The sequence below is a fragment of the Protopterus annectens genome, chromosome 6.part0 (genome assembly GCF_019279795.1).
Source record: "Protopterus annectens isolate FY-2018-M chromosome 6.part0, PAN1.0, whole genome shotgun sequence".
Lineage (NCBI taxonomy): Eukaryota > Metazoa > Chordata > Ceratodontiformes > Protopteridae > Protopterus > Protopterus annectens.
Genome location: NC_056737.1, coordinates 88,962,889 through 88,989,112, shown reverse-complemented (window position 1 = coordinate 88,989,112; position 26,224 = coordinate 88,962,889). Strand labels below are relative to the sequence as shown.

The window sequence follows — 26,224 nt, the reverse complement described above, 5'->3', positions numbered from 1 at the left end:
TCACCCGAAACTAATCATGTAAAAAACTACTGGTGTCCTTTAAGACTGTAGTCACAGTATTCAAAACTGGTCTTAATTTTTTCTCAATATAAATTGAAAGGGGCTCAGTAGCCCAGCCTCTACTAGAGACTATTGGATGCATGGGGGAGGGGGGACACCAAATCCTTGTGTACTTTAGCGAGTCCATACAGGACTGGTATCGCTGGGTGCTTAACCACAAAATAATTATACAAGTCTTCAGTAACAAGTTCACAGGTAGGTACTAGGCTATCGGCCCTAGGGCCTATACAAGCCCAGTTTTGTCATGCACAAGTCAAACCGGTAGAACTCCATTCATTCCATAATGCCAGACAACTGACTTTCATACACTGCACTGTCACTCAACATCTCAAGCATTCTTTCAATATAAACACTTTGTCTAATAGCACTATACCCTTTCCCTTATCAGCTGGTCAGATTTCTATCGAAGACAGTCCTTTCAATTCTCTCAGTGTCTCACATTCAGAGGGTTCCAAGTTAAAAAAAAAAAAATACAATTATCTTTGCTAGACAAAACTGAACATATTTCATTTTCACACACATTAAAAAATACTTCTAGAGCCTGTAGTAGTATCAGGTATACAAGTGCTGGGTTTCTTAAAAGTCTCAGTGTATATAGTATCACAAGTAAACTGTAAACGTAAAGCAACACTCCTTATGAACATCTTTAAGTCCGTATAAACATCCTCTATACTTGTTTTCTGTACTGGTACAAATGAGAGTCCTTTCCCTAAAAGTCTCAACTGTTCAGGTGTTAGGGTAACAGAAGACAGATTAAAAACTAGCTCATCTGAACTCTGCTTCATTTCATTACCTTGTCTACTGTTGAAAACTTCTGTTGAGAGTCTTCCCTCCCTTGAGCAGCTCCTTGACCTGCCCTTCCTGTGTTCTTGCTGTATCGTAGGGACTCTTTCAATATAAAAAAACGAGGGGTATGCAGGTGATGAACTTCTCTCTCCATTAGGCGCTTTATTCCTTGTAACTAACTCAGTATTCACTGTGCTTGCTACTGCAATGGAGAATTCCACCATGGTGGAGGTGCTTGCTCTATCCTGTGACATCACTTCCTCAAAATCATTCACAGGAACCTCACTCTGTCTACAGGGAGGAACTCTATTCTCCCTTAAAAGAGACAGCACACTCTCAGCATGATTCTATTCTAGTGCATTATCTGCAGTATTATCAGTGCCAGTTCTCTCTCTCTCAAGATGCCATGAAAACACTGTTCCTGCATTAAAATCATTCAAATCCTTCTGTAGCTTGTGTGCCTTAATAATCTGTTGTCTCGTCTTATGCTGCAACCTTATCAAATGCTACATCAAGCTTATCACCAATGACCTCAGGTGGAAAGTCCCTGCAGACTAACGTTTGCAGCCTTTTAATATCTTTGAAGAGTGCTTCCTCCACAGGGGAGAAAATTTCATTTAGAAGGCGCATATAGCCAAGTCCAAGTTGTAAATTAAGGCTCTGCCATCCTCTCAACAATTCTGGATATATACCACCATAGGTTGGCATTTTTAAAATGCGTAACCCTCTGGGTACAACTCTGATGTGTATAGCAGCCTCAAAATACAGTGCCTGCCACTGTAGATGTTTGAACTTGTACAGCTTATTCTCAATTTCTCTAACAGATGCTCGTAGCTTATCAACCATACAGGTATCTTTACCACTGTAGTTCCCAGTCCAACAGAACTATTAAGCAGTGGGTTTACATCCATAGACAAAAGCCTATTAAAACATCCACATTTAATAGCTGCACTCTCAACCATGTTCAACACACCAGACCAAAATGATAGGCAGCTGCCTGCTGACTGGGCTTTTATTAGTATAAATGAGATTAGGTGGTGTGTAGTTTTAGGTCAGAAGAAGCAGTTGTATAACAGGCTGTGAAAGCGCTTACTGTGTTTTATTGCTTTTATTGTTTTATGGTGAATTAAAGTTTTTTACAGAACTCCAGCCGTGGTATACTCTCTTTCTTTGTTGGAATTTACTTGGACTGTTTGAACAGAGAGTATTTTGCCAATTTCTGGAATTTTACTGTTATCGTGTCATTCTCAAACTGTCTGTGAGACCCAATAAAGTCTTCGACCTACATAGAATAACAAGTTGTAACAGTTCCTAGCCAAATAACATGAAAGCACCACTGAGCCTTTGGTTTGAATTTTTTCACCTCCATAAGCAACAGGTTTCGCACTACTAGCCACACTAAGTTAGTGTTAGTTCTCACCTTAGCAAATGTGTCTGCTGATATAACATTAGACTTTGAACCAGTGTCTACTTTGAGCTCAGTGGATTTACCATTTATCTTGACAGTACAAAACCCTTTGTTCTTTGCCAACAAATTCATTGCATCAACCCTTTCACCAATTACATAGATACAGCATCTACATAGAAAGTAGAATTGCAGCTCTCTGTATGATCAAATTACTTTTTTGAGTGACCCTTCTTTGTAACCGTGTGAGGCTTACTTGATTTGCAAAGCTTTTGAAAATGGTTCAATTTTTTACAGTTGTGGCATTGCTGACCAAATGCTAAGCATTTTTCTCTTTTAGACTCATGACTGGCACCACAACTGAGACAGTTAACAATAAAGATGGATTTTAGGTTTTGGTGACTCACACTTGTACTGCATTGAGCATGCTCCTTTCTTAGAACTTGCTGGAAAACTATATGGTTTCCCTGATGAACCAGCAGGGGCTGTGGCTACCATGTACTTAGCCCTGCTTCTGTTTGCCATGTGTTGCATGCTATCTACATTTGCTCTGAAGCCTGCTGAAACCATGCTCTTGTCACTTGCAAGCAAACTTGTGTGTCTTTCTGTAACTTCATGGATTTGACAAATCTCAATGGCTTTACTCAACGTTAAATCACTGTCATGAAGCAAAATCTTTCTCACATCAGCACTATTAATACCACATGCACAAGCCTGTCCTTTATTAACATATTTTAAGTCACCAAACTGACATGTTGTAATATGGTTTCTCAACTGAGTAATATAGGCTGCAAAAGTTTCCCCTGGCTTCTGATCTCTTCTGTAAAACAAATGCCTCTCTAATGTAATATTTGTCTAGGGATTGCACATTTCCCTGAATTTGCATTTCCACACTCGGGGTCTTCCCTTGATTCAGCCTGTACAACAACATGAAAATTTTCTCCTTCTCCCTCATATACTGCTGGTGCATACACAAATGAAGGCTCTGTTTCAATGCCCTCTGACCCATCTAGGTTTAGCAAAATGAATGCCCTGGTGCATGCATCATTGTCAGAATAAGGTGCTTGTATAAAAATATTGTACTCTTGCTCAAACATTCTCCAGTTCTCTGCAATATTCTGATCAAATACAAATAGTGAGGGCTTTTGAAATCCATCTGCCATATTAACACATACTAGGGAAGGGCTTTGCAAATATGCATGAATACACACACATATGCCAGAAATTTATGCCATTATTTCTAACTTTGCCCAATGGCACAACAAGCCTCTGAATAACTGAACTTTGCGAAATAAGCCTCTCGGGCACTGTAACACTCTCAAAATTGCTATACAGCAAAAGTAATTTATCATCATTTTAAGAAACATTTCAAATAACTGAAATATGTGAATGAACTGGGCAGAAGAAGCTCAGAGTAAGAAACATTTCAAGGTAACTGTACTTTGCGAACAGTACACTGCACACTGAAACTTCCCCAAAATGGTGGTATTTGGCTAGGCGTCTATAGGCCTTAGGGCCAATAGCCTAGTACCTACCTATGAACCTATTTTGTTAGATAATTCTTTACAGTGCAAGAAACACTCTGTAATGGTGGTACTTTGTGAACAGACACACCCAGCACAAGAACCTTTTCGAAATGGCTGTACTTTGACTGTACTTTACGAAATAGTTGCACTTTGCACACAAATAAATTCTTCGGAATATATGCACAGTAATAACCACACACTCCAAGCATTTTTACACACTTTGAGATACTTTGAATAATTAGAAGTTATGTACTCACCATAACGTTCCATCTGAGTAGGTGACTTCATTCGGATGCAACCTGTGGGGTATCGGATCCGACCTCGGATCCGAGCCGCCAAAAAAAAAAAAAGGCTCGAGCTCCCTCCTCTCCTCCCTCCCACCCCAACCCCCCTTGCCCCGCGACTGACCTCAGATTGAGTTTGCCTCAAATACTGACCACAGTATACTAAAACAGCATAAATACTCGCTCTAAAAGGTCAGGGGGGATGATGAGGAGAGTTACATCGAATAAGTCACCTACTCAGATGGTGGGTTATGTTCTAAATTAACTACTAAATCTAGTAGAAGACTTCCATCATGGAAGGATGTTCCGAGCACCGCTGAGCCAAAGGATGCTCTTCCTCTAGAAACAACATCCACCTTGTAATGAGAAATAAAAGTATGAGGCGAGGCCCAAAGTAGCTGCCGCAGATATCATCCAACAAACACGGGACTTAAAACTTAAAGGACGCTGAACTGAAAAACTGCCCTAGTAGAAACCCTCTTTAGGAGCAGGGGAGCAGGTCTGCCTGAATATGCCTGCAATATGCAATTGCAATTCCATTTAGACAGACAGACACTGCTTAGACCTTGCTTTAGAGCAAATTTAATTAAAAAGGAAAAGAACAGCTGTGATGATTTTGTCCTGTGGTGTGTCTGTTAATAAAAAAAAATAATTGTCTGAACATAGACCTTCGGAAGAAAGGATGATTGGTCTGAGGCACACCCTATCAGGGGAAGAAAAAGGTAGGCGGGTTTTGACACAAAGAGCTGGAAGCAAGACACCCTTCTTCTGGCTGAAGTGATAGCTAAAGACAGGGCTCGAAGAGGAGGGAGCAAGGGCCTGCAGGACTAAAGAGAAAGAATCCCAGGTACAACCTCCTTGACTGGGGAGCTTAATAAAAAAAACTCCCTTGAAAGGATTTTTAATTTTTCTGTCAGGGGTCATTGCAATCGTGGATGAACTGGCCCCTTGATGAAAGGTCTGTTAGAAATTCTAGCACCGAGAGATTTATGGGCAGCCACCAAAATTGCTGACCGGTGAAAGATACCGGAGTTTTGTGAGACCATACGAAGGGGAACCAAGGTTGTCGAGGCCAGAATGGGGCAATGAGAATCATTCTGCTCCCCCAAACTGTTGGCTTTCTGCTGGAGGTAGGGCAAAAAGGAGACCGGGAGGCCAAGCATGCCAGAGCCATCCGGGAACTCCCCTGGTGGGGGAGTAAAGAAAAAGAAATTTGCATTTTTTTTGGAGTGAGAAAAAAAAAAGATCGCAGAAGGTTGCCAAAAAAAAAAAAAAAATCTTCTTCGCTTCTTGGTTAGGGACCAGGAGAAAGGAGGGTGGAATGTGAGCATCACGCAGCTTGGATGCAAGGATGTTGATGTGCCGGATGCTCAGAAAGCTCAAAGAGCGTTTGGTGGAAATTGCCCATTCCCAAACTCATGGCCTCTCTACACTCTCTGTAAGACCTGGTTCCTCCCTTATTGTTGATATACAGACTGTTGTACATGTTTTCTGGACTGGTTGTCTGTAGTCCCTGTAGGAAGAACGTGGTGAAGTGCACCCGCTCTTTTACCGCGCTGCATTTTCCGCCCTCATTTTTAGGACATTTTCTGTGGGATTCCATTCCAATGCCTTGGACAATGGACAATCTTTCCGCCGAGGCACTCCCCCCGTAGCCAGGGGCTCCGGAGAAAAGCCACCACAGAAGGGGAGTCCCACGCGACCACTGAACTTGAAGGGTCCATTGAAGAAACCGCATGCGTGGGCGCAGCAGCAAGAAGAGAAGATAGCGTAGCTGCAGCCAGAACCTAGGGCCCCTCAGACCAGCTGCAGGTTGGTGACGGTGAAGGATGCTTGTGCTGTCACGATCATGTGGGCTGACGACATATCGGGTCTGGGGGTGATCGATCTGGTGTCTGGTCTTCCTCCTATGAAATCTATAATTTGAGTGAAATCTAGGAAAGATTTTGATCTTTTGATCGTTATGCCCAGCCTTTGTGCTAGTTGAAGGAAAGAATCCTGCTGAGAACAGAGAAGATGCCTGGATGCCTCCGCCAGAGCCCGTCAGGAGCGGAAAGAAAGAAAGGAAATCCCTGTACTCTGTGACCCTGCGCTACCACCGCTAACACCTACAAAACACCCACACCCTGGGAGGTGAGACCAGGGGAGGGGGCCTGGGCTGATAGTGACTGGCTCCCGACGAGCGAAGAAACCTCCTGGATCGTCTGTCCATCCGATCCGTCCAGGTAGAATCCATCCTGAGGTCTATGGAACACATCTAGTCAGTCGCTCTGGGAATAGGGGGAGCAGGGAGACCAGATTACTTTTATCCGAACTTACTTTTGTTTGGTTGTAGGTTCAACATTTGGGAAAAAGTCCCCGTCTTCTTTGGCACCGCCTAAAACCCTAAACCTTGAAAGAACCTGGGTAAAATGGGGGGACTCTTTGATGGAGGGCTCCCTTTAGCTGCTCGATTGCGATTGGAGCCCCTTTGATCGGGGAGCTGCTCGATTGATGGGCTGAATGATTGGGGTTGAATATCTTCTATTGGGGTATTGCATATCCTCGGGTCTTGATTTGGATATTGAATAAGTCAGGTGCATCGAAAACCGCCCCCACTGCCCAGAGACGGGACCCAGAACCGACCTTCAGGCAACAAAGCGGCCTCAGGGCAGAGAGTCAGGGCTGGGCCAAATTGCCAAAATCTCCAGGAGCCCCCGGAAGGACTGGTTATCCGGAGCAGGTTGGGACTGCTGCGCTCCGGAAACCACCATTTCTTCTTCTGTTTTTTGGTTTAGAGAGGGAACTCTGGGGGAGCTGAGAAGCGATCTCAGGGCAGACAGCTCGCGTTCTTTTCCTTTTTGGACAAGACAAGTGTCTCAGCGAACAGTCTTGCAAATAAGGCAGAACCATCGAAGGGCGGGCAAAAGTGCGCCTTAAAAAATCGGCAAATCACAATGGCGGAGCCCAGGCCTGTCGCCTCATGACAAGCCCTGCTCGCTCTCTCCTGCTCAGCTCCCTCAGTGGCAGCAGCATGAGCACAGCAGCCGATATAGATCTGGGATCTATGGAGTGGGTGGTGGAAACCTGCTTATCCTCTCACTCGGATGATGGACTCGGGAGATGCAGCGACCAGTGTGCTCCGACTGGGAGGGAGCGGACACTCCTCCCTCAGATCCGAGGGGAGGCTCGCCCGGCTCAGTCCAGTCCGAAGCACCAGGCTTGCTCAAGGGATGGGGGGGATCGGATCCTGGTGCGCCGAATCACCGATCCGGCCACCCCCACCCATCCCTGCTGTCCAAAGCGCCGAAAGCCCGAACCCGTGGTATGGGGGGAGAGAAGGGGAAGAAAAGAAAAAGGGGGGGGGTAGGGGCACTCCCATTTGCATTTGCATTTGGCCCAATTGGCTCACCAGTGTGCTCCGACCGACGGGCGGGAAGACATACCAGCCCCTGATCCGAGGCGCCTCGGCCCTCCGAGAGGTCGGGTCCGGGTCCGTACCCAACACTCAGATGGGGGCGAGGGATCCGATGCGCCACTGGATCCGACCCACCCCACCATCTCGACAGCGCAGCGCCCGGCTCCCCGAACCGTATGGTGGGGAGAAGAGAAGGAGCGGAGGGTGAAAAATTGAAGCCCTCCGGGTGGGGGGCTGGGAGCACTCCCATTTGCATTTTTGCTCATCATCCCTACTATCCTCCCCTCCCCTCCATTTTTTAGGAGGGTCCAGTCCCAGCGAGAGGGGAGAACAACAAACACAAGACTGGCTGCTGAGGGGAGGCGAGCAGCACTAACTTAGACCTCCGCTCCCTTAGCCGGGGGTTGAACCCTGCACAAATGGTACAACAGAAGACAGGTGTTCAACCCCCCAATGATTTCCGCGTGTGTGTGTGGCATCTGGCTGGGACAGGGCCACACCACACTCATTATTCGAAAAAAAACAGCCTTGGCTTCAGACATGACACATGACACCTACACACACAGACACACACACAAAACACACAAAACCCGAAATTTTTAACTCACAACACTAACTATTTTTAAACAAAAACTGAGAATTTTAAATTTTTTCCTGTCAGGAGCTAGGAGCTCGAGCCTAAGCTTTGAATTGTCGGCTCCTCCGAGGTCGGATCCGATACCCACAGGCAGAGAGAGTTGAAGTCTTCCTACTTCAGATCTTTAGTTATCCCTTGATACAATACGAAGTCATAGTTATGCCAAAACATAGCACTTTGTCAAAAAACATGCAGTCGACTTGCTTTATTTATGCTTATTGTGCCCTTATTATATTTGTTCTGCTCGTTTAATCTCTTTTCATGCTCATTGTACTTTTCTTGTGCTCCTTTTACTCTAGACATGCCTGTTTTGCTTTAAACACACTAGCTTTGCTTTTCTGATAGTTTTATCAAATACCTTAATCTTAAACATTTGCTTAATTGATAAACATTTTGTGCCTCTTGCTTGTTTAATAATGCGGCTTCTGCCCTTGTAATGCTCCGTTTTATCTTTTTTAAAAAGCAAACTGTTTGTGGACATTTTCATTACCTTTGGGTTTTTTTCTGGCTCTTTTTTGTGCTCGTTTCTCTTAGTTTACCTTCACCGTTATCTCTGCACCTCATGGGTCCGAATACCAATCTCTGGAATCCCGGTTCTGACACCATGTCGCTCGACTAGTCAGGATGTAATAGACGAGTCTTTGTGGGTTCTGTTCAAGCAGCTTTGTTGTGTACAAACGCATTACAACTGAAGCTCATCAACTTAACTGGGGTAACTTGCATACAAACTAGCTACATTCATTCTCACATGCTTACTCTCTGACTGCACTTTCAAAATGGCACTAGGTACAACATGTGCCTGCTATTTATATACGCATGTTCATCACTTGCTCTGCTTCTTAAAGACACATCACACACACAGCTCTACAACTGTAATACTTAATTCTTTTTCAAATATCACTTATTACTTTTACATTACATCTGCGGTGGTGGTGCTGCGGTAGCGTTGTCGCCTCACAGTTAGACGTTGCACGTTCGATTCTCAGTTAGAGCGTCTTCTGTGTGTCGACATGTGTGAATGGGCGTTCCTTCGTTGAAGGTTGTGCGTTAGGCCCGGCAAGCCAGCACGTAAAAATCTACTGCCAATCATTAGCGGACTGGAGTTCCGCTGTGGCGACCCCTAACCGGTAAAATCCAAAAGACAGTTTACTTTTACATTACATCATTCCTTTGTCACTCTACTTCCATCATGTAGTCTATAACATGATGCTAATGTTATTAATTCTAAAATGTGCTACATTACCCTGCACTCTAGATAGCATCATTTCAGTATTACAACCAAAAGACTGAGACAGCTATGCCAAATTAAAACAGCATAATCTATAATTATTAACCCATTACACTTCTGAGTAATTCCTATAACATGTAAAACAGCGATATTTAACAGTACTAATTTTGTACAACATTCTTCGTACTGCACTGATACTCTTCTGATAGATAGCACAACAGTTAGTAATAACCAATGGAAACATTATCAAGTTTACAATACTCAACAACACAAAATAGCTTAAGTACTGAATGTACTGTACAATAGCAACATTACTTTGTATATAACAATAAAGTATTTAAACTGCTTTTATGACAAAGACAGTTGGATGAAACAATTAGCTTTCTCCTAGCAAATATTAGAAGCTTAAATAACAACTTTGCTGATTTGAAAGCAAAGATATCCAATGAAAAATCTGACCTACTTATGTCAGCTGAAATGGTTCAGTAACAGAAATTCTTCCCTCCTTGTAAAGGGGTTTGTTGGGTATCACTATTTCACTATTACAGAAGAGTTCTACTACAGATCTCCTAAAAATGGTGGTGGCATTACTGTCTCTGTAGCCCAACAAAATGTTTCTAAATCCATATTATACGAAGGGAAACTAGAATGGGTACTAAAATGTATCCTGGGAAGAACCATTTGGATATAGCCCTATTCTCTCATCCAACTACAGTGCCCTTCTCATCAGACATAAAGATTAGTAAGAATATTCACCAGTGCTTTAAAAGTAGGTTATCTGACATTAATTGCAATAATCCTAATAACAGCTTAAATTTATTAAGCAAGATTGCTGAGGACAGTCTTGTAATTAGAGTATAAATATGTTGCTAAAGAGGCCTGACAAGCATTCACCAAAACCAGATTTCTTGACAAAAACTCTAAATATATTAATAAGATGTCATATGGCTAAGTAGAAAAGTTGCGGTTAAAACACAATTTGCAAGTACTTGGAACTGGCAAGTCAGATCATAATTGGAGAATATGTGAGGCTATATCTGAACTGAATAAGCTTGGCTTAAGAGTCAATGTGTTTACAGGAGATTTTATAGTGCTGATTATGATGCTATAAACGCTCAAATAAGGAAAAGAAAGTAGTGGAATATTATTTGGAATTTGTACCATTGAGATATGGCCCTATTCTGCTTTCAAAGAATCCTTTGGCAAGTGGTTTAGGCATAAAGTATTTCTTCCTATGTAACCCTCTGCTGTAAACGAGCTTAAAGCAGCTAAACTGGCTAGAGCTTAACAACTACAAAACATACACTCAGGTAGTTGTAATATACAAACTGATTTATTTTCCTGGACAATGTTCTGCATTAAAAAACATATTGCTCCACCCCCCGCAAGGGACCTCCTCTCCAGTGATAAACTATACATTTCTTCTAAGCACTACTAACGCAGATAATTCATAAGGGACTCACTACACTCCTGTTACATCTGCAAGTTCTGGAGCACCATCCATACACAATTGAAATGATTAACAAACTTCAAGCTATAAAATCCAGCTCAAACAATACCTTACCCAGTCTTGGTCATGCTCACGTTAATCATCAGGTTGAGACCTCTAGTTTGAATCATTACACTCATCACAACTTTCCCTCCTGCACTTGAACTAATACATCCCTTTTCACCCCCCCCAACACTTCTCATCTTGCTCTTTTTCTAAATGCCCCTACCCATTGTTCTACCTCTCCCGTGTATCTCCTGTATACCCAAACTATAAAATTTTTAGACACACTAATTTGGAACAGGCAACCTAAACCGAAACAAGCCTATACCATAGTCTCTCAGTCATATGTTACTACCACTACCCTCCTATACAACACTAATATCTTCCATTCCCTCCTATACAATTTTATTACTTACTTTATTACATCTCTTGAACTCTTTACAAACCTCTACAATATTAAAATCTCCCTACCTACATAATTTTACAGGTTCATAGGTGTTTACTAAACTATTGACCCAAATGTCTTTACAAGCCTAGCCATGTGTACCCAATATAATACTACAGAAACCCAATATAAAGGATCTTGCCTAAACTACAGATCTTAGTTAGCAATGACTGCCCACATCTAGGAGAGCCATAGGTGAAATCCCCAGCAGGAATTTAAGGTTTCCCATCCAGGCTACTCTTAAATAAGGTCATAGAGGTGCTCTGTTTGATGTGAAGTGGTAACCTATTTCAGAGGAGTGACAACATCTGAGAGACAAATCTGTCTCTCCAGGAGGTCCTATTTATGTCACAGGCCAGGTTAAGGTCCCTGGAGCAGGTGACCCTTGTCCCATTTGACTTGCAGATATGCAGCATTTCCATTAGGTTTGGATCTGAGACTGCTCTGTAGGCCAGGCGTAAGTCTCCTCTAAGTAGTACTTATGCAACTAAGTATAGTGACAGTGACTTCAGTCTGTGAATATATGACATGTGCTGGAGACCCTGAATTGTCTTGGTTAGAACTCTCTGAGGTGTCTCAAGTTGCTGCAGGTGCCTGTTAAGATGCATGCCAAAGGGGGCATTGTACACAATTATTGGCCTAATGAGGGTCAAATACAGGGGAGTTATGACTTCTCTCACTCTTCAGGCAATGCCTTTGCTAATGAGGTGTGCGATGTAGAATGCCTTCCTTGCCACAGCAGACACAGATGGTGGTTAAAGCTTAGGCTACAATCAACTTGCATTCCCAAGTCTCTCACTACTGAGTTGTAACTTATGGTATTATTATTTACACGATAGTCTGAAGGGATATCATTTTTACCAAAGGGGATGATAATGCATTTTTTAGCATTGAGTATGAGTCCATGGCTTTAACACCAGTCATTGGTTTGTGTAAGTCCCTCCTGAAGTATATTGACATTGTTCAAGGATACAGTGATTACACCTAATTTGCAGTTGCCCGCAAAAGTAGTCAGCCACAGTCCCTCTGTTTTGGCCTAAACTTCTGAGAAGTATATTCCAAACAATAGGGGGACCAGCACTGAGGTCTGCTGGACGAGGTAAAGTACCCAACTTTAACGGAGTGTGATCTGTCGATGAGCCACTTAGCAATCCACCTGACAACATAAGGGTTGATATTCAACTGGGAGAGTTTATCAACAATGCCCAAATGTGAGATTGTGTCAAAGGCCTTAGCTAAGTCAAGGTAGGCTGTATGCACAGATGTGCCTTCATCTATGGCTCTTGTGACATTTTCCAAAAAGCCCCCAAGGTTTAGCAGGCATGATCTGCTTTTGACAAAACCAAACTGAGGTGGATCAAGGGTTTTGAGATCACCTATATCCTTATTTACAAGGTCCATGATGATTCTTTCCATGGCCTTACAGATGAGGCTTGTTAGGGTTATGGGTCTGTTGTTGTATACTCTTTATGAAGCGGGATGACGGTTGCTGTCTTCCATTCAGCAGGGACAAAACCAATACTCAGCCTGTGGTTGAACAGAGTACCTAATGGAGTTGCTAACTCATGTTTTAGACCTGCAAACTGGGATGCCATCGAGTCCCATAGAGGCTGTATTCTTGGCCTTGGAGACCGCATTAATGACTTGCATTTTGGAGATGCAAGATGGGGGAGATGTAGAGGGAATGTTTTGTGGAATGTTTGGAGGGGACAGGGGGTGAAATTTTCTCCAAGCCTGTCAGTTAATAGGTAAGCTATTTTTGCAGGACCAGTGTGTGTGATGCCATCCACAGCTAGTTCAGCACATGTCTGGGTCCTACCTTTTAGGTTACGGATATTATCTGAAGAATGTCTTATGGTTATTCTTGGCAATGGTTGCTAAATTTTTTTTCAAAGTTGCCCTTACAGGATTTTACAAGTTGTGTTATTTGTTTGCTCATGCAGAGGAGGATATTCTTCCAGTGGTAGGACCTCTCCTTTTTTTTATTCTGAGACAGCAACTTCTTCCTCTTGTTCTACAATTTATTAATGCTAGATGTCCACCAGGGAGGCTTGTTTTTTCCTTAAGAATCGTGTTTTGATCCTACTAGGTACAGCTGTGTCAATACATTTGTGTAAGTGTTTCTACAGGGCTTTTGTGTAAAACTTAGTATAGTTGTCAATGCCATTTGTGGGAACAGGAGCTTGGAAGTTATTTATGCCATCCCTTAGAAGGATATAATTAGCGATGGTGAAATTCTTTAGCCTGATTTCACCTAAGAGGGGTTGAGGTGTTATAGCTACTTCAAATGTGAGTGATTTGTGATCAGATTTAACCAGTAAGGATTCTATATTTGTGGTGATGTAACAGTCACCAATGTTGGTGAGGAAAAGGTGGAAAATATTTACGTCCCTTGTGGGGTAGCATACTATTTGTTCCAGGGCATTACAGCAGGAACCTTTTTGTGAGCATGTTCGTACTCGTACAAGCTTCCCAGTCATTGGAGGGACAGTTAAAAATCGCCCATGACTCAAGTGTTTGATTGCAATTTAATTGACTCAAGTAGGTCCAAGTAAGCAGTCTGGGTATCTTAGTTCATTGAAGGGGGGGGGTCTAACCCACAGTTAGTTAAACATGAAGTAATTCCATGGAGTTTTCCTGTCTAACCAGTCTACAGGTGTATTTATCTTTGATGAAGACAGATACTCTTCCTCCTTTGGTTCTCACGCATTCATTTTGAGGTCTGAAAGTGTGGAAGGCGTTATAGCTTTGCAAGGCCAGAGTACTCTCTGCAGCCCTGAATCAAGTTTCTGTGACTGCACAGATGTCAAAATCTTCCAGGGAGAGGAGTGCTTCCACAGAGTGCAGTTTCTGATTTAAACTCATAGCGTTTAGCAGCATAACCCTTAAATGTGAGTGAGTGATATTTTCACGTCAGAAATTTTGTTCTTGAGACCTTGCCTAAAAAAAGCTCTATGTGAGAGGCAAGTGCCTTAGTCAGTAACCAAAAGATGACAGGTGAAGACCATCTCTGGCAAAGCAGCGTGGTCTATCAACCAAGTCATCCCAGGCTGACAGGAACTGGATCCCCTTAGAATTAAATCAGAAACTAAGCCAATTGTTGAAGTCAATAATTTTTTTGTTTATATTGTGATATCATCCTAGGTGAGGGTAGAATGCTGCTCAAGGCTAGGGACATACCTGCCTAGGACATGTATTTGGAGAGCTCAATCATGTCTCTCTTCATATAGTCCAGTGAGGTATGTCTCAAGTTATTCACACCAACATGAACTATGATGGACTCATAATGGTACTTGTTGAGAGACTTGAGTCTTGTGTGATCTGACAGATCCTGGCACCAGATAGACAGCTGACCGCAACCAGCTCCTTGTCAAGCTTGGTGAGTGGGACATCTGTGTGTCTCACAATGGAGTCATCTATGACTAAAAAAAATCTAGCTTAGATGTGCTTTGCCTTATGGGCTTATTTGGTGAGACACTGGTGCTCGTGTTTTTGTGTGTACTGAATGCTGTAGGTGCTGAATTTGGTGCAGCATGTTTGTCTTTGGAAGGTCTCCAGTATTTAGGCATATTTCTGGTAAGTACCACAATGTATGATGGTTTATGAGTTGCGTGCATGGTTTGTTTCAGAGGCTTTTATATAGACTGACAACCTGCTCAGTGTTACTGGTGTGTGTGTGACAGAGCTTCTTCTTTCGGCTGGTCCTGTTAGGGGTCGCCACAGGGGATCATCTGTTTCCATTTCTTCCTGTCCTCTGCATCTTGCTCTGTCACACCAACCACCTGCAGTTCCTCTCTCACCACATCCATAAATCTTACCTTAGGCTTTCATTTTTTTTCTCTTACCTGGCAGCTCCACCCTTAGCATCCTTTTCCCAATATACTCAGCATCCCTCCTCAACATATTCCAAACCAATGCAATATTGCAACAGATCAAGAATTCCATATTCTTAGTGTAGATGCATCTCTCACAAATTTTACTTTGGTGATTTAAGAGTAGAGGGTTGTCAGTGTACATGAGGCAGTTGCTACACTGCCTCAGGATATCCATGTCAATCGGGCAGGTAGAAGAAATGGAGGGAAAATGACCATCCATAATGCTAGGTTAAATCCTGTTTTCACAGTGGGGAGAGAAAATTGATGTGTGTGGTATAAATGGATGCCCTAAACAGGGTCTGTACTAATGGGGGGGGGGCTCTAAAAAGGGTCTAAACTAACAATGGGAGACTATGGAGAGAGTTTCCCGTACAGGATTTTAAACCAGAGAGATTTGCTTATATGCAAGCACTGGGAACTGTGATTGTGTGAGACTTTTATACCAGCAGAATGAAAAACTTTTCTAAAGTTAAACCCTCTGGCCAGTCAGATAAAAACACAAAAAGCTATCGACCAGTAGTTCCCACCTTGGATGGGTTGAATTTAGCTCCCTGCTCCCACCACAGTGCAAAACCAGCTGGCTTTGAGCTCACGTGCAGTAACAAATGCTTTAGAACAGAAGTAACAAGACCTGCAATATCAGGACTCCTTGGTAAAATAAGTTCACTAACCCTGAAAAATGTTCACAGCACACAAAAACTTCGCAAAACAGATGGAGTTTCTTTAACAAGTGCTGGCTGAAAAACAGTGATAAATTCAAGGAAATAAATATTCTAATACACACTTCACAATATTTAATATTATTCAAGTATGTCAGAATGGAGAAAAAAGATATTCAGGGAATATATTACTAGTAACACAGTGAAACTAATCCCTAAAGGTAAGACTTTTTAATTACGATGTTTAATACAGTAATAGTTCTATTCATCATGTGTTGAAAAACATGAAATGTCACTTTTCGTTAGATCGTTGTTGCAGTAAAATTACTAGGCTAGCTGCCTTTGCTGGTCATTTTAACTCAGAGAAGTAGATATTAAACAGGAGAGGTCCCAACACTAAACCCCTAGTTGGGACTCTGTCTAAGAATCTCTGTACCTGTTCACTAGTGCTGGTGTAGGTTTCACAGTCAGTAGTTTACATCACCTAGGAAAATGGCATTGGGTTTAATACTGAGTAATTCTACTTCCTGTAGATATGCATTGTGGCTTTCCTGCATCATACAGAGAGTTCTACAGCTAACTAATATATGGTATGGAACCTTTCTAATGGTAATTTGGACATGAAGAAGTTATAGCGCAACATACTGCTTTACCAGCCTTGATGCGAGTCCCTTCTGGATGAAGACTGAGACACTGCCGCCTTTTTCCCCCCATGTGCAGTATCTGGTCTAAAAGTGTAGAAAGTGTTACAGCCGGGCAGATCCCAAGTGTTTGCCAATGTTTTAAACCATGTCTCAGTCACCACACAGACATCTAAATCCTCCAGGGAGAACAGAGCTTGTAGGGAGCAGAGTTTCTTGTTTAGACTCCTAGCACTGAGCAGCAACACCTTCATATCTTCCTTTGATAGCTTCATTATGTTGGCAGTTTTATCAGCAGTGCTAAAAAAGGCACTATGAGGATAGACAATGACTTTGCCAATAATCAAAACCCTACAGGGGACAGATGCAGGCCACCTCTGATAAAGCAGAGTTGTCTATCATTATCTACCAGACCGGCAAATATTGGACCCCCTTTGAATGACACCAAAAACTAAGCCAACAATTAAAGTTAATTACTTTTTGCTCATACTGTGGCATCATCATTGGAGAATATAGAATGTGCAATGTTAGGCTCATACCCCCCTTGGACAAACAGTCTGTGAGCTCCCTCATCTCTCTCTTCATATAGTCAAGGGAGATGCATCTCAAAGCACTGACACAGACATGACCTATAAGCAAGTTATACTGGTACCTGTTCAATGACTTGAGAGGATGTGTGAGCCTGAGGGATACTGGCATCGGACAAGAAACTAACCACTATGCTTTCCTTGCTCAGCCTGGCAAGGGATAAATCTGTTATGTCTTACAATGGAGTAACCTACAATTAGAATGATTGGTTGGGTGGGCAGATGTCTGCCTTATGAGCTTAACATCCATGACTTCATGACTCATTTGGTAGGTGAGGTGGAAGGCCTAACTTGCGGAGTGTATTTTGTGCCCGTGTTTGGTTTTTGGAGGTCTTTGAGGTTTAGGAAGTTAGAACCTCAGCATGTGATGGATTGTGTGTCTTGTGATGGCCTTTGAGAGGTGTAATGTGTGGTGTACTGCTGAGGATTTTGGTGTCTGATTTTACTATGTATGAGATTTCTGCCTCCAAGGATGCTCTATATGTACATCTCTCACACAGTGTTATGCTGTTTGAGTAACAGAGGATCGTCAGACAGTATAAGACAATTCTTACACTATCTCAAGATATCCATTTCAGTCAGGCTGGCTAGAGAAGTCGTGGGGAAACGCTGGTTCATGGTTTCGGCAGAAATGACTTAGAGGGGTAGGGGTGACTGTAACTGCTTGGAGTTGGGTCTGTTTAAGATATTGTTTGGGAGGACGTATTAATAAAGCATGAGAAATGCCGGTCAGGGGTGTACTGCAGCTCATGATGGGTTTATCGGACACCGGCATGGTTTATTTGAACCTCAGACCTGGACTTTTGAGGTAGTACAGATTTTGTGGGTCAAATACAGAAGAAAACTCATGAGTAGCTAACTCACTAGTGAGTCCAATGGTGGCATGCACCAGGTGCATCTAAACGTAACTTTTTTCTTACCCTTTTGATGAAAAGCTCATTCCTCACAGTTCAGGGCTTTCCACTCTTCTCTACATTTTGTTTAAAAGCTCTGTGTGGGTTACAGAAGATGAGGTAGAAAGGGATCCAAACAAACAAAATAAATAGTGGAGAGTAATCAGTCCTATTTAATGGGATATCTGTAAAACACAGTATCGGTATTAAGTGAAAAAAATAGTTTTAAATGCAATATTGTAACTCACTGTGCATTACTGAGTTAGGTTTGTATAGACCAACACCACAGCACTACTATCCTAAAACACTGCAATATTTAACTTCATTCATGTGACAGATTGGAAAAAAATAATTACAGTTTTCAGGGAAAACAATAATAAATCAATGATATTATTCCAATGAAACTAAGATTTTATAATGAAGTGTCTTTAATACAGCAATCCTAATGTATGATAAAAAAACAAGCACTTGACATTTGCTATGCAGCTGTACCAAGTATATGATGGCAGCATTCCCATTCATTGTGTATTATACAGCTTTATTTAAACATAACACACAGGTAAATCCTTTAAAATTAATGTGCAAAAAATACTTTAACTGTGGTACTTCTTAGGCAACTCAGTGCACAGTACTGAATAACACTAGATAGAGCACTATTTATAACTTCAATGAATTAACACAGACGGGAAAAACAAATTAAACACAGTATAGGATTAATTTCATATATGATACAGAATATCATTCCACTACAGCTGCTTATCTTTAACAAAATATTTACTAGTAAATTAATGTTATTACTCTCTAACAGAAATAAGGGGCTTCAGTTTTATTTATTTTATTTTATTTATTGGCATTTGTTGACTGGGCCCAACGACCCATTTTCAGTGGAGGCCCGGGGAGAAAAACTCCATACAATAACAGAAATTTTTACATAACATCAGCTTAACCCCTCTCCTCCTAACACCCAACACTACAACCTGCAAGAGATGCACTTACATAGCCAAACTGGAAGCAAAGCTCTCTCCAGCCAAGATTGTGCTAGACAGTCAAGAGGAGAAGGTTAACACCTGCACTACACCTCAAGCAACACACAGCCCTTCAAAACCCATACCATCAACACCCATAACATTAACCTGCAAAAGCAACAAGAACCTCCGAAGCTGAAATGCAAACAAACACCAGTCACAACCAAAGTTGACACACAGCTCACAGCACCAGTGTGCCACCCAACAACAGCCCCTAAGGCAAGAAAATGTACCTAACACTTTAGTCATAGGACTCTATAGTCAGGCACACGGATGTCCCACTCACCAGGCTGAACAAGGAGAAAATTAGAGTCATCTGCCTGTCGGGTGCCAGGATCCCCCACATAATGCATGCACTCAAGTCACTCCACAACAAGTACAAATACGACACTGTCATTGTCCATGTTGGAGTGAATGACTTGAGATGTACCTCCCTGGACTACATGAAAAGAGACATGGAAGAGCTCTCGGATCATGTGACCCAGGCAGGTATGACCCCAGCCCTGAGTGGCATCCTGCCTTCGCCCAGAATAATACCACAGTATAAGGACAAAATGACTGACTTCAACAATTGGGTAAGCTTCTAGTGTCATTCAAAGGGGATTCAATATCTGTATGCATGGGACAACACGATCGACAAACCACGATGCTTTTCTAGAGATGGTCTGCACCTGTCACTCCTGGGATTCAGGTTACTGGCTAAATCTCTTGCCACCCTATAGTGCCTTTTGTAGGCAAGGTTCAAAGGACAAAACCACCACCATTACAGATACAAGCATACAAAATCTGAAGGTAATGCTACTCAATGCTAGAAGTCTAAACCTCAAAATGCACTCTCTCGAGGCACTCCTAAAAATGGAGAACATCGATATCTGTGCAGTAACTGAGACCTGGTTCAAGGCTCCAGAGAGCACCCCTGCAATACCAGGCTACAACTCTTACCACACTTTTCGGCCACCAAACCAAGACCAAAACACTAAAGGTGGAGGAGTGTCCATATTCACACTTCCAGGCTAGTTGCCCAACACAATGCATCTGAAATTCTCCAGGTGCAACTAACATTAGGTAAGACTACAATCCAAATTGTAGCTTGCTACAGATCCCCCACCATGCCCCAAGATTCTCACTACATCTTTCTAAACATAATGGAAAATATTAAGATACAACCAAACACCCTAATACTGGGTCATTTCAACTACCCTGCCATTAGCTGGGAAAACTACTCGGGTACCAACACCTTTTCCCAATGGTTCTTGGAATTCATAAATTATAATGCCCTGGATCAACTAATCCATTGTCCCACCAGGGGCTCCAATATCCTAGACCTGGTCATTACCAACATGGGAGATAGATGCTCCACACCAGTGATCATCCCCTCATTGGTCAAGTCTGACCATAAGCTAATCACCCTTGACATCCACATCCCACTCCCACCCCCCCAGTAAGAAAACCTCTGAAAAACTTCTCCAAAGCCAACTTCATGCTACTCATGTCAGAAGTAACAAAAGTCATGACACCCATGCAGACGGGAGCTGAAAGTTCAACTGCTGAATCCTACAATAAGGCACTGTATGAGCACATCCACTTGTGCATGAATCGTGCCACCCCAAATAGAACCAAGACACTCTCCTCCAAAAAAAGGAAGCCAAATCTGGTGGTCCCTTGCCATAAAAAAAACTTTGCAACAAAAGGAAGAAACTGTTGCAGAAAGGAAGAAAATCCCAGGATGCAAAAAACTCCCTTACCAACCTCAGTAAGAAGCTGAGATCCCTCATAAAATCCTCCAAAGCTGGTTACAAAAATAAAATTGCCAAAGATTCCAAAGACAACCACAAGGCATTCTATAGTTATGTCAAGAATCTAAATGGCAATGCTCAGATCTGCTCTGAGCTACAACAGAATGGCATTAAATATACCGATCCCAAGGATATTGCCAATATCCTGGCAGATCAATTTAGTGCCAACTTCATCCCCTAAAGGGCCCATCTCAATACCAAAAGATTGCCAAATTCCAGTAATCATGACCACACACGTAGAAACCGCACTTCCCAAAGCTAAGAATACAGCAAACATGGGACCAGATGACATCCTGGGCTGTGTACTACATGAACTACAAAATGAACTGGCACCTCATCTAAGTGTCATGTTTAATCATAGCCTCACCTCAGGCTTTGTGCCCACTGAGTGGCGCACAGCTACAGTTATCCCACTCCACAAAGGGGGATCCACCTTAGATCCCAGGAACTACCATCCCATCAGTCTGATGAGCCTGATCTGCAAGGGCATGGAATGCATTATCATGGAACTTATAAACAAAGACATTGGCAACCTTCAAACACTGGACCCCACCCAGTTTGGGTTCATGAAGGGCCGATCTTGTCTCCTGAACCTGACTGACTTCTTCGAATCAGTCTGCAGAGTTGTGGACGAGGGTGAGGAGGTCCACACAGCCTATCTGGACCTTGCCAAGGCCTTTGACACCATCCCCCACTCTGGAATCATAGATAAACTTATTAAGCTGGGCATAAATCCCTACGTCACTCGATGGGTTGCCAACTGGCTTACTGAGAGAACCCAGACTGTAAAAGTAGCCGACTCCAAATCTAGTTCCAGACAGGTGACAAGTGGAGTACCTCAGGGTTCAGTCCTGGGACCGCTCTTGTTTAGCATCTGCTTCTCTGAAGTACAGGCCAACACTAAGGGACTCTGGCTAACAAAGTTCACAAATGACTGGAAACTGGGAGCCATTATTGAATCCCCAAATGATGTGGATATTCTACAAAAGGGCCTTACAGAAACAGATGCTTGGTGCCAGAGCCATGGGCTCAAGCTTAATGCCAAGAAATGTATAGTCATCCCCTTTGGGAAAAACCATGTACCCATGAATTACCACATAGGTGGCAGTATACTAAACACCGAAAGTGTGATGAGAGATTTAGGGACACAGGTGGACAGTGGTCTCACCTTCGATAACCATATCGCCACAAAAGTCAGGAAATCATTCTATGTGGCACACCTCATCACTAAGGGCTTTTCATCCAGAAAAAAAGGAGGTCATTGTCCCATTGTACTCCTCTCTCATTAGACCCACTATAGAGTACAACGCCCCATTTGGTATGTACCTCACAAGACATCTGCAACAGCTAGAAAGGCCACAGAAATGCCTTACTAAAAGAATCACAGGCCTAAAGCAGATGCCCTAATACTGACCATCCAATAAAACTCCAGCTATACTCTGTGACATATCGTCTACTCAGAGGTGATCTCTGCTTAATATACAAGGCCATGTCAAACCCTGAGCTGCTGGACATGCTCCACTTAAAGAAATCCCAATCCCTCAGAGCCACAAGCTCCAGGGATCTAAACCTTGTCATCACAAATGAACAAAACATGCTGGAGGGATAGGTTCCTGACCCAGAGACTCCCCATACTCTGGAATAGACTGCCCATACATGTCAAGCAGACCGCCTCCTTGGACCTCTTCAAAAGGAACCTTGACAAGTGGATGGAAGATAGGAAATTCACCTTGGGGATCACATCAGTCACCCTGCTAGACAGGGGTCCAGGGAAGTAAATATTGTGGGAAGAAATAACCAGGGAATTGTTATGGCTAGGCTTGTTTAGGCCCTAGGGCCAATAGCCTAGTACCAACCTATGAACCTATAAACTTTGAAAATCAAGAAAGTTTTTACATAATACAAATTAAAATAGATATACAAGACAAATACATATTATAGAGGTATACAATAAAAGAAAATAAACCCAGTGTGTTAAATTTTTAAACTAAATTAAATTACATTGTTCTTAGACAGCTGGAATAAAACAAAGTGCCGGTATTTTCATTCATTGTATGATATGCTCTACTACTGCAGAACACTGGTAAAACACTTTTAAGGTGTTACATAATGTATGACATGCTCTACTACAGTACTACACTGGCAAAGCATCATTAAGGTAATAGGTAATGTATGACATTGCTCCAGTACTGTACTACATTGGTAAAGCACCTTTTAGATGTTACATAATATACGATACACTACTAATGTAGTACATTGGTACAGTACCATTCATTTGTTACATAATGTATGATATGCTCTACTAATGTACTACATTAGTAAGGCACATTTAAGGTATTCTATAATGTATGATATGTCCTACTAATGAAGTACATTAGTAAAGTACCTGTTACGTAATGTACGATATGCACTACTAATATAGTACATTGATAAAGCACCTTTAAGGTGTTACGTAATGTAGGATACACCTACTAATGTAGTACATTTGTAAAGCACCTTTAAAGTGCTGCATAATGTATGACACGCTCTACTAATGTAGTACATTGGTAAAGCACCTTTAAGGTATTATGTAATGTATGATATAATCTACTAATGAAGTACATCGGTAAAGAACCTTTAACGCATTATGTAATGTATGATGTACCCTATTAATGTACTACATTGATGAAGCACCTTTAAGGTGTTACGTAATGTATGGCACTCCCTACTAATGCAGTACACTGGTAAAGCATGATACGCCCTACTAACATAGTGCATTGGTAAAACATCTTTAAGGTATTGTGTGATGTACAATACTTCCTACTAATGAAGTACATTGATAAAACACCTTTAAGGTATTATGTAATAAAACCACATTAAGGACAATGACACCACTGCAACTCATTCTGAATTTCTAATAGAAATTTTTTATAATAAGGATACAGTATTACTATTCTGAAACATTACGCAATACTTAATTTCAATGAAATATGGCACACTGGCAAAAGGAAAAAAATAAATAAAGGTGTTTGAATAAAACAGTACTAGTAATGCAGGACTGCTTATTCCACTAAAGGTAACACTAATATACACTGCTAATATATGACACAAAACTATTTTAAACTACTAAACAGTGGTAAAATTAAAGCTTAAAATATTGAATGCTTACATTAATAAATCAAGATCAGATATATAACACTATGCAATAAATTATAACTTCCTGAAATAATATGAAAGTACTGCACTAGATAACTGAATAAAATACACCACATATTCGGTTTTCATTACGATCAATACTTCAGTTGCAAATTTGTCACTTGTAACTAAATCATTTGATCTTTTCTACAGGATAGCAACATGACAGGAAGAAAAGCAAGCATCTCCACATTCAAGAGGAGTTTTTTCTACAAATTAAGGAGGAAATTATACGAAGAAAGCATTTAATAGTATTACTTAATACACAAAACGGAGCAGTGGCAGAGACTGTAGCTGTGCCACAGAAGTAGGAAGTTAGGAGCCTAAATTAAAAGTAATATCAACTTGTCCATTGAATTGGAAGAAGTGAAAAAAGGAAAGAGAAAATTATTTCCCATTATAATGAACATCAAAAACTGGACAGTGAATACTGGTCACATGTTGGCAACTTAAGAAAAAAGACCAACACAGTTCCAGTGGTTCTTGTCAATAAGCTCCAACAACTTATCCAGCACATCCCCAGAAAATCAGCAGGTTCACGGGTTTCAAGTGCTTGGTAGTGCTTGCATACACACACATTCACATACATCACATAAGTACATACATACACAAATATATATGCATATATGTGTGCGTTTATGCATATATGCGTACACATACTTCAACTCCCAAAATGTTGAGATCAGTTTTGTCAACACACTTTCAATAGCAAAACAGACAGTCGAAAGGCGAGTAACCAACTATCCCTGGCTTGGGGAATGTGCAAAATTAGATTTAATATATATAATTAGCAGGGGATTATGCTTGGAGCATGAGCTGCTGACATTGTGAATGTTGATTTTTATGTCTCGACGTTTGCAACACCAGCATCTGAGAGTTTTGGGGAATTTAAGTGGGCACACACACTTGTACATGAATATATACATATATGTATGTGTGTGTATGGGATCTTTTAATATACTCAAGGACCATTTGATTGCCATCTATTTAATAAAGTCAGTTTAGACAACAGACTAGATGGTCATGAGTACTGGATACTCTCAGTTACTAGTCGTGAAACGGGTCACAAAAGACAGTAACATACAGAAGGAAAAAAATACTTTTTGGATTGATTGTTTAACAGATCCAGATAGCCCATTAAAAACTAAGAATAATGGTCTTGAGGGTACCCAAGCTCAAACCGAGCAGATGAAGGATGCACAAAGGGCAGTCAATTTGAGTCAAATTATGGCTGTACTACAAAAGAATTCCGCTTTGTCATCTTATACCAATACTGAAATGGCACTCACTCAGACCATCTCTCAGTTGAAGATAAGCTGAGAGATGTTGAACACTGAACTGTATCTGCCAAACCTGATTGATCTTGAAAACCAAGGTCGCCATAAAAACCACTGCTTTACGGGTATCATGGAGCGAGAGAGAGAAGAGGGTATGGACTATGTGGTTTACATCAAATGACAGCTGGCACTTCAGAGAAGTCTATAAGAGGAAGAAATCCTTATTGAGCAATCCTGTAGGATTTCATCCCACAGCACCTTCATCTTAGGATGTCGGACTGATTTGAAACCTATGGTCTAAAGGATAAGATTCTTTCAATCGTTTGGAACACAGGGAAAGTAATAAAGATCATAGAATCTCAAGTTCTCTGTGATTGTGAGAAGTCTGTGGATACAAGGATTAAGCAAGCTGCCCTTCAATGTACACTTGCGCTGTGCAGACTGAGGTATGTGGCACAACTAATAGTTTGTATCCCATGAGAATCTCTCTCTCTTCTCTCCCTGGACACGGTATCACGACGGCTGAAACAGGCTTCTCCAGTTGATGATTCTACAAGTACTTCTACTTCAGGTGAGAGTTCCCTATCCAGGAATGAAAAGGAGGCTTATGGAAGATTGCCAGATCTATTTCCTTTCTTTTAGAAGAAGGTGGTTAATTGGCTTTACTTAATATTCCTGCTGCAGCAACGGGTTACTTCTCACACTAACTGATCATATATTATAGTTAAGTTTTTGAATTTGACTTGCGCTGTTAGTATATGCTAACTAAACTTGTTTCTGTGAAAAAATGTTAATATTTGTTTTGATTTTTTTTTTTTTAATTTCTGTGCTAGCATGCTACATGCAGTCTTTCTCTGTCAATGACACTTTTTATTTTTCTGGCATTTTATCAGCTATAATGGACATATCTCAGAGCCAACTGCTTTATAAGGTTTAGAAGAGGATATTGAAAATAGTTTGCCTGACAAAATGGCTGGTGACAGAGAGGACCTGTGAATCGCTTCTATTTTTCAGAACAGACGGATGGTTGGATTGTG

General features: G+C 41.7%; 1 protein-coding gene across 1 annotated transcript in view; it reads right to left on the bottom strand.

Annotated features, from left to right (window-relative positions):
• IFT43 (intraflagellar transport 43) overlaps positions 1-26,224 on the bottom strand; it is a 2,700,032-nt gene that overhangs the window by 1,851,166 nt on the left and 822,642 nt on the right. The gene's annotated exons all lie outside the window — the stretch shown is intronic.